A 13,537-nucleotide genomic window follows, 5' to 3' on the forward strand; every position below is an offset into this window, starting at 1 on the left:
CAATTAATTTCACAACATTCCTTCAAGATCAATTCTTCCATCTATACCTGTCCTTTCAAATACCCAGAAAATAATACCATTCCAAGTGGCCCTAGATGATATTTCCCATACAGACTAAAACAATTTGACCAATTGGGTTGCTTATAATTAGTTTTTCATTACTTCAAGAAACATCATATGTTTCTTATAGATCAAATTTTCTGCTGAGTTCTAGTTTTTAAGGAGTAACTGAAACTCCTTTAATTTGTTAATTCTATTTTTTTCCTTTTATATTCATTTTTGTTGGATATGTTATTCTTGGTTGTAAGCCCAATTCTTTTGCTCTATGAAATTGTTTGTACCATGCTTTCTTTTTGTTTAATATTGTGGCTATTAAATCTTGCATTATTCTGATTGTAGCTTCACAGTATTTAATTATTTTTCTTATTACTTGATGTTTACCTCCTTAACCTGGGGGGCTACAGAACTTACCAATGATGTTCTTATGTATTTTCAACTTTGGGTCTCCTTCAGGTGATGATAAGTAGATTTTTTTCAATTTCTACTTTACCCTGTGTTTCTAAAATTTCTGGGCAGTTTGGACAATTACGTCTTGGAGTATAGTGTCTAAAAATTTTTTTTAATTGTAACTTGCTGTGAGTTCAACTACTCATATTGTTTTTCTTTATCTGTTTTCCAGTTCAACTGTTTTTGTGGAAAGAGGTTTCATATTCTCTTCTATTATTTCATTCTTTTAATTTTTGCTTTATTATTTCTTATTGTCCTAATAAATCATTGTCTTCTTGTCAAGTTCTTGATATGTTATTTTGTTTCTGTAAGTTTCTGGATCTCTTTTTTCTATTTGTTCATCTCTTTCATAATTTTTAATATTGTCTTTAATTCTTCTTATTCTTTTTTTTGTAATTTTCTTCCACCTCTCTCATTTGAAGCCCTTTTTAATCTTTTAGCCATTTATTGTATTTATTTGCACTATCCTCTGAGTTAGAGTCAAAATCTTTTCTGACCCTATAATAGCTAAGAATAGTGGGGGTTCTTTCTCCTTTGCTGATTAATTTTTCATTTATTTTTAAATTTTAGCAGGCAGGTTAAAATATTTAATTGTTGGATTTTTTTTCTGAAGTCCTAGGGTTGCTATTTTATTGATATATGTTATCTCATGTTTCCAGATTTGTGTGTGTGTGTGTGTGTTTCCCCTGGGTCCTATTTAGTTATTTAAGTTTTTAAAGTAAAGAATCAGATGTAATCCTGGTCCCCTGCTCAAGTCCCAGTTGGTAATTGGCCATAAGTGCTTCAAGGGGGTGGGTGTGTTTACCTCCTGTAATTGTAAGCAAACAATCCAACTCCCCTGTGACAACAGCCAGAATTCTACTCTCCTGTGAGGAAACATAACATATAGGGTCCAGGTCTCTCAGCAAAAATAACCAGCATTGCATGCTCCTTCCTCATTCCCCTTCTTCTACTGCCTCATCCCCAAATAAAGCAAGTGTCCAGTCCATGTTTTTCAGGCCTCCTGAAAAACTGGTCCCTGGCTTGTTAGCAAGGAGGCTTGAGTTCCTGACCTTGGGGCCTGGTGCTGGCTGACTCCAAAATGTCTACTCCTTCAGTCTCTAGCAATGGACCAGCTCTATCTGGGGCCTTCTGGCTAAGGATTTAGATTCTAGTCTTATTCTAAGGGATGGGGGCTCTCTTGCCTTAGCAAGTAAGAGGAGATTGCTAATCTTGCCCCTTGGGGTTGCTTTTGGATTCCATGTATTTGTTCTTTTCCTTGCTCCAGTGCCTGAGGCAATGCTTCTAAGACCAGGGAAGTTAGAAACCTTTCACCCTAATTGTCATTTGCTGTTCAGCTTCACTAGACTCCTATCTTTTTTTGCTGCTTTTAATGTTGATTTTATGGAGCTATTTTTGGTTGTTTATGGGGACTTTTAGAAGGGTTAGAAAGCTTCCTAACCTATTCCACCATCTTCACTAGTACATACTTTCCACCTACCCTTTCATTTTTCCTTAAAAAGTTACTTCCTCATATTAAATCATATTTCAATTTCCCTGCTGATATCACAGTTCTAGTATGATAGTATCATTTTCCTCCTTCTTTTTAACAATTTAAAAACTTCATCCTTATAAAGGCTTTTTTTTTCTTTTGTTAAGTTATATTTACCTTTTAATATTTCTTTTTACACTCATGCTTACATTTCAAAATTTATACTAAGCTCTGGTCTTTTAATTAAAAAATGCTTAGAAGATTTCTTTTACTTTAAAGATCCATTTCTCCCCATGAGATTATATTCAATTTTTCTGGTTAAACTTTCCTTAGTTGTACCAGAATATTTTTAACTTTTGGAATTACATGTCTTTACTCCTCTATAGAAGTAACTATTAAATCTCGACAGATTATAATTATATATAAATACAAAATGCTATTTTTTTCTGTCAGATTTCATTATATTTTCTTTCACCTGGAAGCCATGGATTTTGGCTATGCTATTCTTAGAATTGTCATTTTGTGTTTCCTTTCAGAAGGTTACCAATGACTTATTTCTATTTTGTGCCCTGGTTCTAAGAGATCTGGAAAGTTTTATTTTGTCATTTGATATAACATCATATATTTTTTCTATTTTTCAGTATTTTACTTTAATTTTTTATAATTGTCTCATCGGATCATTAACTTTTCTTTTGACCATTTGAATTATTAAGTATTCTACAATTTAGGAAAGGTTTTATGGTAATCATACCTTGTAGCAAGATCTTAATTCTTCCCTTAACTTTCTCTTACATAGTTCACATTTCTTTCCCAACTTTTTCTCAAAACATTTATTTCATTTATAATTTCAAATCAAAAATATATTTTTAAAATCTTGCAACATCTATTCTAGGGAATTAATTGATTTGAGGAAATATATGTTTATCTTTTTGCTTTTTTGAGGCTTTACTTATAGGTATTTAGAAATTATTCTTTTCTGAGTTTAGATCTTGAATTGGACTCATGATACCTCTTTATATTTTTTTGTTTGTTCAGTCTTATTTTCTAAGGAACACAGGATATCTGATCTGGCAGGAAGATCCTTTAGGGATAAATTACATTCCTGGCCCCTTTGGAAGATCCTTACCCTTATTATGTTTTCCTGGTTTGAAGCCTATATCTGTGACTGTTATAGAAGACACATTCTCCAGGATTTGTTGCAGAGTCTACACTAAGTTCTTTATACAGACCATGAGTTTTTGGTCTAGCTGAGTATGAGTAAAAGATGAACTCTGGGCATCCTGAGAATTTAGTGCTGGCTTGGAATAAGCTTTAGTTCTAACACTGGAAAATGAATCTATATTTCTGGTTCAAAGCTGTTGACTTGCTCTTATTCCTTATAGCCATTGGGTTGATCAAGGCTGGGACTCTGGATGCCCCTTAGGGAAACTGTAATTCATGTTGGTTTGGTCCTAGGGCTAAATCTTTGATTTTCAGTGGGCCTCCTCAAGCTGCCAAAGTCTCCTGGATGTCTGATTGCTGAAACTATGATCTTGATTTACTCCTTATTTACATTGTTCTTATGCTGCTCATTTACATATAGGTCAATTTTTTTTTTTTTATCTCTGGGCTAGAAGGCTGTCCATTGTAGTTTTTTCTTAGGGTTTTCATCTAATTATTGGTCAAATATTCTTCCTAAATCATTGTTGGAATAGTTGTTATGGTAACTGAATTCTGCTAATTTGTTCTAATATGTTGTAGCTGAATCTCTTATCAAATTTTCAGATATGATATCTTTCCTATATTTACATTTCTTTTTTTTTCTGCTATTTTGGAGAAAACATCCGATCAAGGCCCAGAAAATCTGAGAAAATAAAAACACAAAGTTCCTTCAACAAAGCACGAATTAATAAAAGATAAGGTAAGATAAAATAAAATAATTTTATTTATGCCTCCCCCAATTTCAGCAAAATTAGTTGAGTAGGAGAAATTGTTAAATTAACTTTTTATGGATACAACTTAGATGCTTAGTGCACAAAATATTGAATCTGGAGTCAGAAAGTTTGAATCTCATCTCAGATTCTTGCTAGCTGTGTAACTCTAAGAAAGTTGTTGGCTATCATTCTCACAAAATAGTTCCAAAAAAGAAGTTTCGATTCACTGTGTTGACCACTTAGTTTGGGTATACACCCATAGTACCTATATAAGATTATATAGAAAGATATATAATGTTTTTTATGATATATTTGATGTTTGCTGTAGTGAATCATGAGGTTGGAATTGGCTGGAGTTCTCCACAGAAAGTGACTTCAGAAGAAACCAGAATGTAACATTATCTCTATATAATCAGGCCTAAAAATATGCAGGAAACCACACTCTACCAAGCACACAAAAGAGAAAGAGCTCAATTGTTAACTCAATACCCTATTACTTATATCTTCATTATGTCGAAAGAAAACAAAAAGGTGATTTTTGTAGAAAAGCCTCTAAACATTAGAGAAGCAAAATATCTAACCCAAAATATGTTACCCAGGTAGTAAGTAGAAGAGCTGGGATATAATTTATTTTTTTTTCTTTTAAATTTTATTTTATTTTCTCCTCAATTGCATATAAACAGTTTCTAACATTTTTCAAAAAATATTATATCTCAAATTCTCTCCCTCTCTACCTTCCCACATCTATATCCACACCCCTGTTGAGTCTTGTACACAATCTAATTGCAAAGGTAAAGTCTGCAATCATGTAAAATATTTTCCCATATTAATCCTTTTGTGTAAGAAAATTTGAGCCCAAGAAAAAGAAAATGAAAGAGTGTTTATTGGTCTAGATTAAGTCTCCATCAGTTCTTTCTCTGGGAGCTGATAGAAATTTTTATTATGAGTCCTTTGGAATTGTTTTGGAATATTGTACTGCCAAGAAAAGCTAAGTTATTCACAGATGTTCATTGTATAATATTACTGTTTCTGTATAAACCATTCTTCTGGTTCTGCTTATGTCATTCTGCTTTAGTTTGTATAAGTCTTTAATTTTTTTTAAATCTGAGCTCCTCCTACTTGTTGTTTCTTACAACACTATAATATTACATTATAATTATATACTATAACTTACTCAGCCATTCCTCAATTGATTGGTATTCCTTCACTTTCCACTTCTCTGTCCCCACTAAAAGAGCTACTTTAATTATAGGTCCTTCCCCTTTTTTATTATACCCATAACTTATTCTACTATATCATACTATTTCTTTGGGAACACTCCTGCAATAATTCTAGATCTTAGGTCTCCCTACTCCATTCTGATACTCTTAGGGAGGTAAGGACTATGTTAAATTCTATACAAATATTATTTCATTTGATTCTTACAACAATTCAGGGAGGTAGGTATGTAGGAGAAGAAAAGGGAATAAGTATTTATATAGTATATACTATGTACCAGCTATTGCTCTAAGTGCTCAAATATTGTCTTGTTTTATCCTCACAACCACCTGGCAAGGTAGGTGTGATTTAATCCCCATTTTACAGATGAGGAAACTGAGTCAGAAAGGGGCTAGGGGATTTAACCAAGTTCACATAGCTAGTAAGATCAGATTTGAATTCTGAGCTCTGACTCTAAGTCCAGTGAATCCACCAGGTCACTTAGATACCTCATAAGACTCCAATTTAGACTGTGTCTATGATTCAAATATATCCTCTTGAAACTAGTGATTTCATCTAAAAAAACTGAGTCATTTTCCATCTTAACTAGTTTATGAAATGAGTCTGACTGCTACCCGTACAGAAGCTGTTCAGTGGCAAATTTGATATTCTCTTATCTATCACTGATCCAAGAATGATTCAAATCTATACATCTACTTATTCAAGTCCAAGATCTCAATGGACTCTCAACTTTAGTCATATCCAGGAATAGAAAAAGAAAGCAGGTAGCAGAAGGTACTTGCCTTCAGAAAATGAATTGAAATTTAACAGGGATGAAAGAAGCAAGATAAATAATCTCTTGAATAATTGAAAGTGAAGCCTGTTTTTATAACATTCATTAGTATTTTGGAGTTATTATTCCTTTTGCTCTTTCTCCTCAGAAGCATGCAACAGTACTTCTTGTAAAAACAAAGAGGACAGAAAATCACATTTTTTCCCTTTCAGATTTCCCATTTTAAATTAGATCATGTTCATGAAGCTCAAGTGAAGAATTATTCAGGTAGAATTGATCAACTTCACAGCTCTCATCAGGTCAGGTCCAGAATCAACTATTAAGAGTCAGTGTGTGAAGAACGAATGTTATTTATTTGTTTAAAGAGAAACTATGCTTCAGTGAGAAATATTTGTCAGCAACACAATTCATGTTCTATGGTATCACTGAAAAGAGTAGTTAATTTTCTCATTAATTTACAGGGCTATGGAAAAGGTATTTTAAAGTGAATGCAATCATGGGATACTTCTCATAAAGCCATGGAGAACATTCTTGAAACCCAAGAGGAGAAGGGAAGGGAAAATAAACATGGGTAGGCTAGGAATGATGGAAAGTCTATATAAATTTTGGGGAGATTTATATTATGAAATACAGTGTCTCATATCAGTAGCAACATATAGGGTAATATTCTCTAGAGGACTGGCTGGGAATTCATTACTGTCTTTTAATATTTTATTCTGTTCTTACCAAAGATGATAAAATATAACACATGCTGCCAATAGCCACCAATACTACCTTGGTGGACCAGGTCATTATTGCCCTAGATTGAAGGCTGAGCATTTTATTTATTTATTTATTTTTATTTTATTTGGTCAATTTCAAACATTATTCCTTGGTTACAAAAATCATATTCTATTCCTCCCTTCCCTCCTCCTCACCCCTCCCTTCCTGCAACCAACTTGAAATTCCATTGCATATTACTTGTATCCTTGATCAGAATCTATTTCTATGCTGTTGATGTTTGCACTACGTTGTTCACATAGGGTCTATATCCCCAATCATATCCTCCTTGACCCGTGTAATCAAGCACTTGTTTTTCTTAGGTGGTTTTACTCCCACAGTTTTTCCTCTGAATGTGAATAGTGTTCTGTCTTGTACATCCCTTTGGGTTGTTCATGATCACTGCATTGTCACTAATGGAGAAGTCCATTACATTCACTCGTACCACAGTGTATCAGTCTGTCAGTTCTCCTGGTTCTGCTCCTTTCACTCTGCATCACTTCCTGGAGAATGTTCCAGTCCCCATTGAATTCCTCCATTTTATTATTCCTTTGAGCACAATAGTATTCCATCACCAACATATACCATAGTTTGTTCAGTCATTCCCCAAATGAAGGGCATCCCCTCATTTTCCATTTTTTTTGCCACCACAAAGAGCAGAGCTATCAATATTCTTGTACATGTCTTTTCCCTTATTATCTCTTTGGGGTACAAACCCAGCTGTTCTATTGCTGGATCAAAGGGCAAAGAGTCTTTTATTGCCCTTTGGGCATAGTTCCAAGTTGCCCTCCAGAAAGGTTGAATCAATTCACAACTCCACCAGCAATGCATTAATGTCCCAACTTTGCCACATCCCCTGCAGCATTCATTACTTTCCTTTGCTGTCATGTTAGCCAATCTGCTAGGTGTGAGGTGATACTTCAGGGTTGTTTTGATTTGCTTCTCTCTGAATATAAGAGATTTAGAACACTTTTTCATGTGCTTATTAATAGTTTTTATTTTTAGTTTCTTTAACTGAAAATTCCCTATTCATGTCCCTTGCCCATTTATAATTTGGAGAATGGTTTGATTTTTTGTGCAATTGACTTACCTCTTGGTACATTTGAGTAATTAGACCTTTGTCAGAGGTTTTTGTTATGAAGATTGTTTCCCAATTTGTTACTTCCCTTCTAATTTTGGTTACATTTTTTGTTTGTACAGAATATTTTTAATTTGATGTAATCATAATTATTTACTTTACATTTTGTGACTTTTTCTAAGTTTTGCTTGGTTTTAAAATCTTTCCTTTCCCAAAGGTCTGAAATGTGTACTATTCTGTGTTCACATAATTTACTAATAGTTTCCTTCTTTATGTTCAAGTCATTCACCCGTTCTGAGTTTATCTTGATGTAGGGTGTGAGGTGTTGATCCAAACCTAATCTCTCCCACACTGTCTTCCAATATTCCTAGAAGATTTTAATAAATAGTGGATTCCCCCCCCCCCAAAGCTGTGATCCTTAGGCTTGTCATAGACTGTCATGCTGAGGCCACTTACCCCAACTCTATTCTACTGACCCTCCTTTCTGTCTCTTAGCCAATACCATATTGTTTTGATGACCACTACTTTATAGTATAGTTTGAGATCTTGTACTTCAAGGCCACCTCCCTTCACATTTTTTTTCATTGTTTACCTGGATATCCTTGATCTTTTGTTCTTCCAAATGAACTTTGTAATTGTAATTTATCTAATTCAGTAAAAATGTTTTTGGTAGTTCAATGGGTATGGCACTAAATAAATAAATAAGTTTGGTTAGGATGACCATTTTTATTATGTTAACTCATCCTACCCATGAGAAGTTAATGTATTTCCGATTGTTTAGATCTCGTTTTAAATGTGTGGAAAGTGTTTTGTAGTTGTATTCATATAGTCCCTGGGTTCGTCTCAGCAGATAGATTCTTAAGTATTTTATATTGTTTATGGTGATTTTAAATGGAATTTATCTTTCTTATTTTTGCTGCTGAGATGTGTTGGAGATATACAGAAATGCTGATGACTTTTGTGGGTTTATTTGTATCCTGCTACTTTGCTAAAGTTGTTGTTTATTTCCAATAGCTTTTTTTTATTCTCTAGGATTCTTTAAGTAGACCATATCATCCATAAAGAATGATAGCTTGGCCTCCTCATTGCCAATTTTAACACCTTAAATATCTTTTTCTTCTCTAATTGTTCCTGCTAGTGTTTCTAGTACAATGTTAAATAATAGCGGTGACAATGGGCATCCTTGTTTTACTCCTCATCTTTTTGGGAATGCATCAAGTTTATCCCCATTGCAGGTGATGTTGGCTGATGGTTTTAGATATATACTATTTATTATTTTTAGGAAAGACCCTTCAATTCCTATACTTTCTAGTGTTTTCAATAGGAATGAGTATTATATTTTTGTCAAAGGCTTTTTCTGCATCTATTGAGATAATCATGTGATTTTTGTTGGTTTGCTTGTTGATATGGTCACTTATGTGGATGTTTTTCCTAATATTGAATCATCATTGCATTCCTGGTATAAATCCCACCTTATCGTAGTGAATAACCCTTGTGATGACTTGCTAGAGTCTTTTTGCTAGTATCCTATTTAAGATTTTTGCATCTACGTTCATTAAGGAGATTGATCTATAGTTTTCTTTCTCTGTTTTTGACCTGCCTGGCTTTGGAATCAGTGCCATATTTGTGACATAAAAGGAATTTGGTAGAGCTCCCTCTTTGCTTATTATGTCAAATAGTTTGTATAGTATCAGGATTAGCTGTTCTTTGAATGTTTGATAGAATTCATTTGTGAATCCATCTGGCCCTGGGGATTTTTTCTTAGGAAGTTCTTTGATATCCTGTTGGATTTCTTTTTTTGATATGTGATTATTTAAGAATTCGCTTTCTTCTTCTGTTAGTCTAGGGAATTTATATTTTTGTAAGTATTAATCCATATCACCCAGATTGGCATATTTATTGCCATATAATTGGGCAAAATAGTTTTTAATGATTGCCTTAATTTCCTCTTCATTGGAGATGAGTTCTCCCTTTCCATCTATGATACTATTAATTTGGTTTTCTTCTTTCCTTTTTTTAATTAGATTGACCAGTACTTTGTCTATTTTGTCTGTTTTTTCAAAATACCAGCTTCAAGTCTCATTTATTAGTTCAATAGTTCTTTCACTTTTGATTTTATTAATTTCTCCCCTAATTTGTAGTATCTCTAATTTAGTTTTCTTCTGGGAATTTTTAATTTGTTTGAATTCAAATTTTTTTGATATGCATGTCCAATTCATTGACTTCTACCCCCCCCAATTAACATATGAAATCAAGAATATAAATTTCCCCTGGAGTACTTTGGCTGAATCCCATAGATTTCAAAAGGATGTCTCATAATTGTCATTTTCTTCAATGAAATTATTAATTGTTTCTATGATTTGTTCTCTAACTAATCGATTTTGGAGAATCATATTACTTAATTTCCAATTAATTTTTAGTTTAGCTCTCCATGTACCCTTAATGACCATTATTTTTATTGCATTATGATCTGAAAAGGTTGCATTTATTATTTCTGCTTTTCTGAATTTGTTTGGCATGTTTTTATGACCTAGGACATGGTCAATCTTTGTGAATGTACCATGTGCTGCTGAAAAGAAGGTGTATTCCTTTTTGTCCCTATTTATTTTTCTTCATATTTCCATTAGCTCTAATTTTTTCTAAGATTTCATTCACATCTTTTACCTCATTCTCATTTTTTTTTATTTGAGTTATCTAAATTTGATAGTGTGTGACAAGGAAATCACTTTTAAAAGACTGATATATATTAATTTAAGGTCGCCAAGGAATTCAGCTATGTAATTCCTTAATGAAAACTCAAGTCAGCTGTCAACCTTTTATGGAGTTTTAATTACAAACAGGAGGAAGAAAGGAATTAGAGATAGAGAGATAGAGGTAGAGAGAAAGGGGAGAGAAGGGAATAGGGCTTAAATACCCCCTTCTGTTTAGGCTGGGCCAAAAGGCCCAAGCCCTTAGATAGCTGGGGCAATGAAAGGAGATCAGTCCCTATTACTCACGTGACCAAAAATGGAGAAACAGTCTCTGGGGCCCCCACCTTCAGCTTCCTTCAGAGCAAGCTTCTCAGAGCACACCGCAACCACTCCGACCAACTCCTCAACCCACCTCCCCTCTTCAGACCCCCCTATCCTTAAGGAAAACCTCCAAGTTCCCTCCCCTCAGTCCTCACATCTACCAATTACCTGTCCCTCAATTTCCCTGTGCCAATGGAGGCTCTAGCTTAACCCAGGACCGCCCAGAGGTCTCTGGCTTTGCACATGTCTGTTGAAGGTCATATTTTCAAATAATTAAATCTTTGATCCTTTGCTACAGCCCTTTCTAAATCCTGTTAACCTGAGTAGGGTAGAGATTGGAATAATTAAATTTTGATCTAGGCTGCAGCCCTTCCTCAATCCTGTTAGGATTGAATAGGGTGGAGATTGATTCCAAGTATCTCCATTGTATCAATTCTAAAATCAATCATGACTCAAAGAAATTCCTGTTCTATGCTTAAGCATAGGTCAAAGTCCTTTCCATTGTTCAGCAAAAGGTTTCTGTCCTAAAGTAATCTTAAGAAGGGAGGAAGAGGAACCTCCCATGCCAATGGGGTTCACATTCCAATAGCCAAGACCCACAATCAATAGGAAATTTTTCAAGTATGAAATTTCCCAATGGTGAAATTTCCAATATTTATAAGTCTAAGGAATTTTAGGGTTTACAATTGGTAGGTTCAGGTGTCCCACTAGTATAGATTTACTATCTACTTCCTCCTTCAATTCCACTAGCTTCTCTTTTAGAAATTTTCATGCTATACCATTTGGTGTATAAATGTTGATTACTGATATTTCCTCATTATTTATACTCCCTTTTATCAGGATGTATTTACCTTCCCTATCCCTTTTAATTATTTCTATTTTTATTTTGGTTTTGTCAGATATCATGATTGCAACTCCTGCCTTCTTTCTATCAGTTGAGGCCCAATAGGTCTTACTCCAACCTTTAATTCTGACCTTGTGAGTATCTACCTGCCTAATATGTGTTTCTTGTAGATAACATATGGTAGGGTTTTGGATTCTAATCCACTCTTCTATTAGTCTATGTTTTGTGGGCGAATTCATCCCATTCATGTTCAAAGTTATGATTGTCACTTGTGAATTCCGTAGCATTTTGATATCCTCTCCTAGTTCTGTCCTGTCTTCTTTTGCTATATCCTTTTAAACCAGTGGTTTACTTCTAATCAATCCCCCTAATCCCCTCCCTTGATATGCTTCTCTTTCTGGCCCCTCCCTTTTTATTCTCTTCTTGTTTTATTAGCATCTGTTAAGTTCCCTACCCCCTCTCTTTCCCTCCCTTTTAGTACTCCAACCCCTTATCCCCCTTAGTTTTCCCTTCTCACTTTCCCTTTAGGATAAGATATAATCCAAGACCTCAATGGATCTAGATGCTCTTCCCTCTCAGAAATTATTTCACTGAGAGTAAATTTTAAGTATTACCTATTAGCACTTTCTTCCTCTCCTTCTTATAAGAGTATTCTTCCACTCCCCTTCCCGTGTGTATCTTTGTGTGATAAAAATTATCGTATTCATTTTATTTCTTCAAGTATCTCTTGGTGCCTTCTTTGATTCCCCTGCTCCCTTTTTCTTTTTTTGTATATCATCTTATAGCACTTATTACCCAAATCTCTTCCTGTGAATGATTCTTCTAATCAGTATAATAGCGAATATAATTTTTGAGAGTTACAAATAACACTTTTCCCATATATTAATATATATATATATATATATATATATATATATATATATAATTTGATCTAATTGTAGCCCTTAAAGAAAAAAATATATTTTATATTAAAAACATTTTCCCTTTTTCTCTCTCTTTCTTATTTACCTTTTCATGTTTCTCTTGATCTTTGTGTTTGGATATCAAACTTTCCATTTAGTTCTGGTCTTTTCTTTAAAAATACTTGGAAATTTTCTATTTTGTTGAATGCCCATACTTTCCCCTGGAAGTATATATAGTCAGTTTTGATGGATAGGTGTTCCTTGTTTGAAGACCCAATTCTCTTGCCTTTCTGAATATCATTTTCTAAAACTTGAGGTCCTTTAGTGTGGAAGCTTCCAGGTCTTGTGTGATCCTGATTGGTGCTCCTTGGTATCTGAATTATCTCTTTTTTCCTTCTTGTAGAATTTTCTCCTTAGCTTGATAGCTCTTGAATTTGGCAATTACATTCCTGGGAATTATCTCTTGAGGATTTAGTGTAGAGAGTGCTCTATGAACTCTTTAAATGTCTATTTTGCCCCCTTGTTCAGGAACATCAGGGAAGTTTTCTTGGATGATTTCTTGTATTATGATGTCAAGATTTCTGTTTATTTCTAGCTTTTCAGATAGACCAATGTTTCTCAAACTGACTCATCATAATCTGTTTTCCTGATCTGGCATCATCATCAGTGAGATGTTTTATGTTTTCTTCTATTTTTTCAGTCTTTTGACTTTTCTTTATTAATTCTTGCTGTTTTGCAAGATCATTTTCTTCCAGTTGCCTAATTCTGGTCTTTAAAGACTGATTTTCCACTATAATCTTTTTTTTTCCTTTTTGGTTTGTTCTATCCTGTTTTTCGTGGCTTCCAGCTATTTTTCCAGTTGAGAGTTCTTGTCCCTTAATCTATTATTTTCTTTTTTTAACCATTTCCCACTTTTCTTGCCATAAGGCTTCCATCTTTTTGATAAGCTACAATTTAAATTCTTCAAGAGCTTATGGACAATTTCCATTTTTTTGGAAGGTTTTGGTTTATTTGAATTTCTTCCTGTATTTCTTCTGTAGCCTGAGTTTTTCCTCCATAAAA

This window comes from Monodelphis domestica, chromosome 1, assembly GCF_027887165.1.
Source record: "Monodelphis domestica isolate mMonDom1 chromosome 1, mMonDom1.pri, whole genome shotgun sequence".
NCBI classification, from domain to species: Eukaryota; Metazoa; Chordata; class Mammalia; order Didelphimorphia; family Didelphidae; genus Monodelphis; species Monodelphis domestica.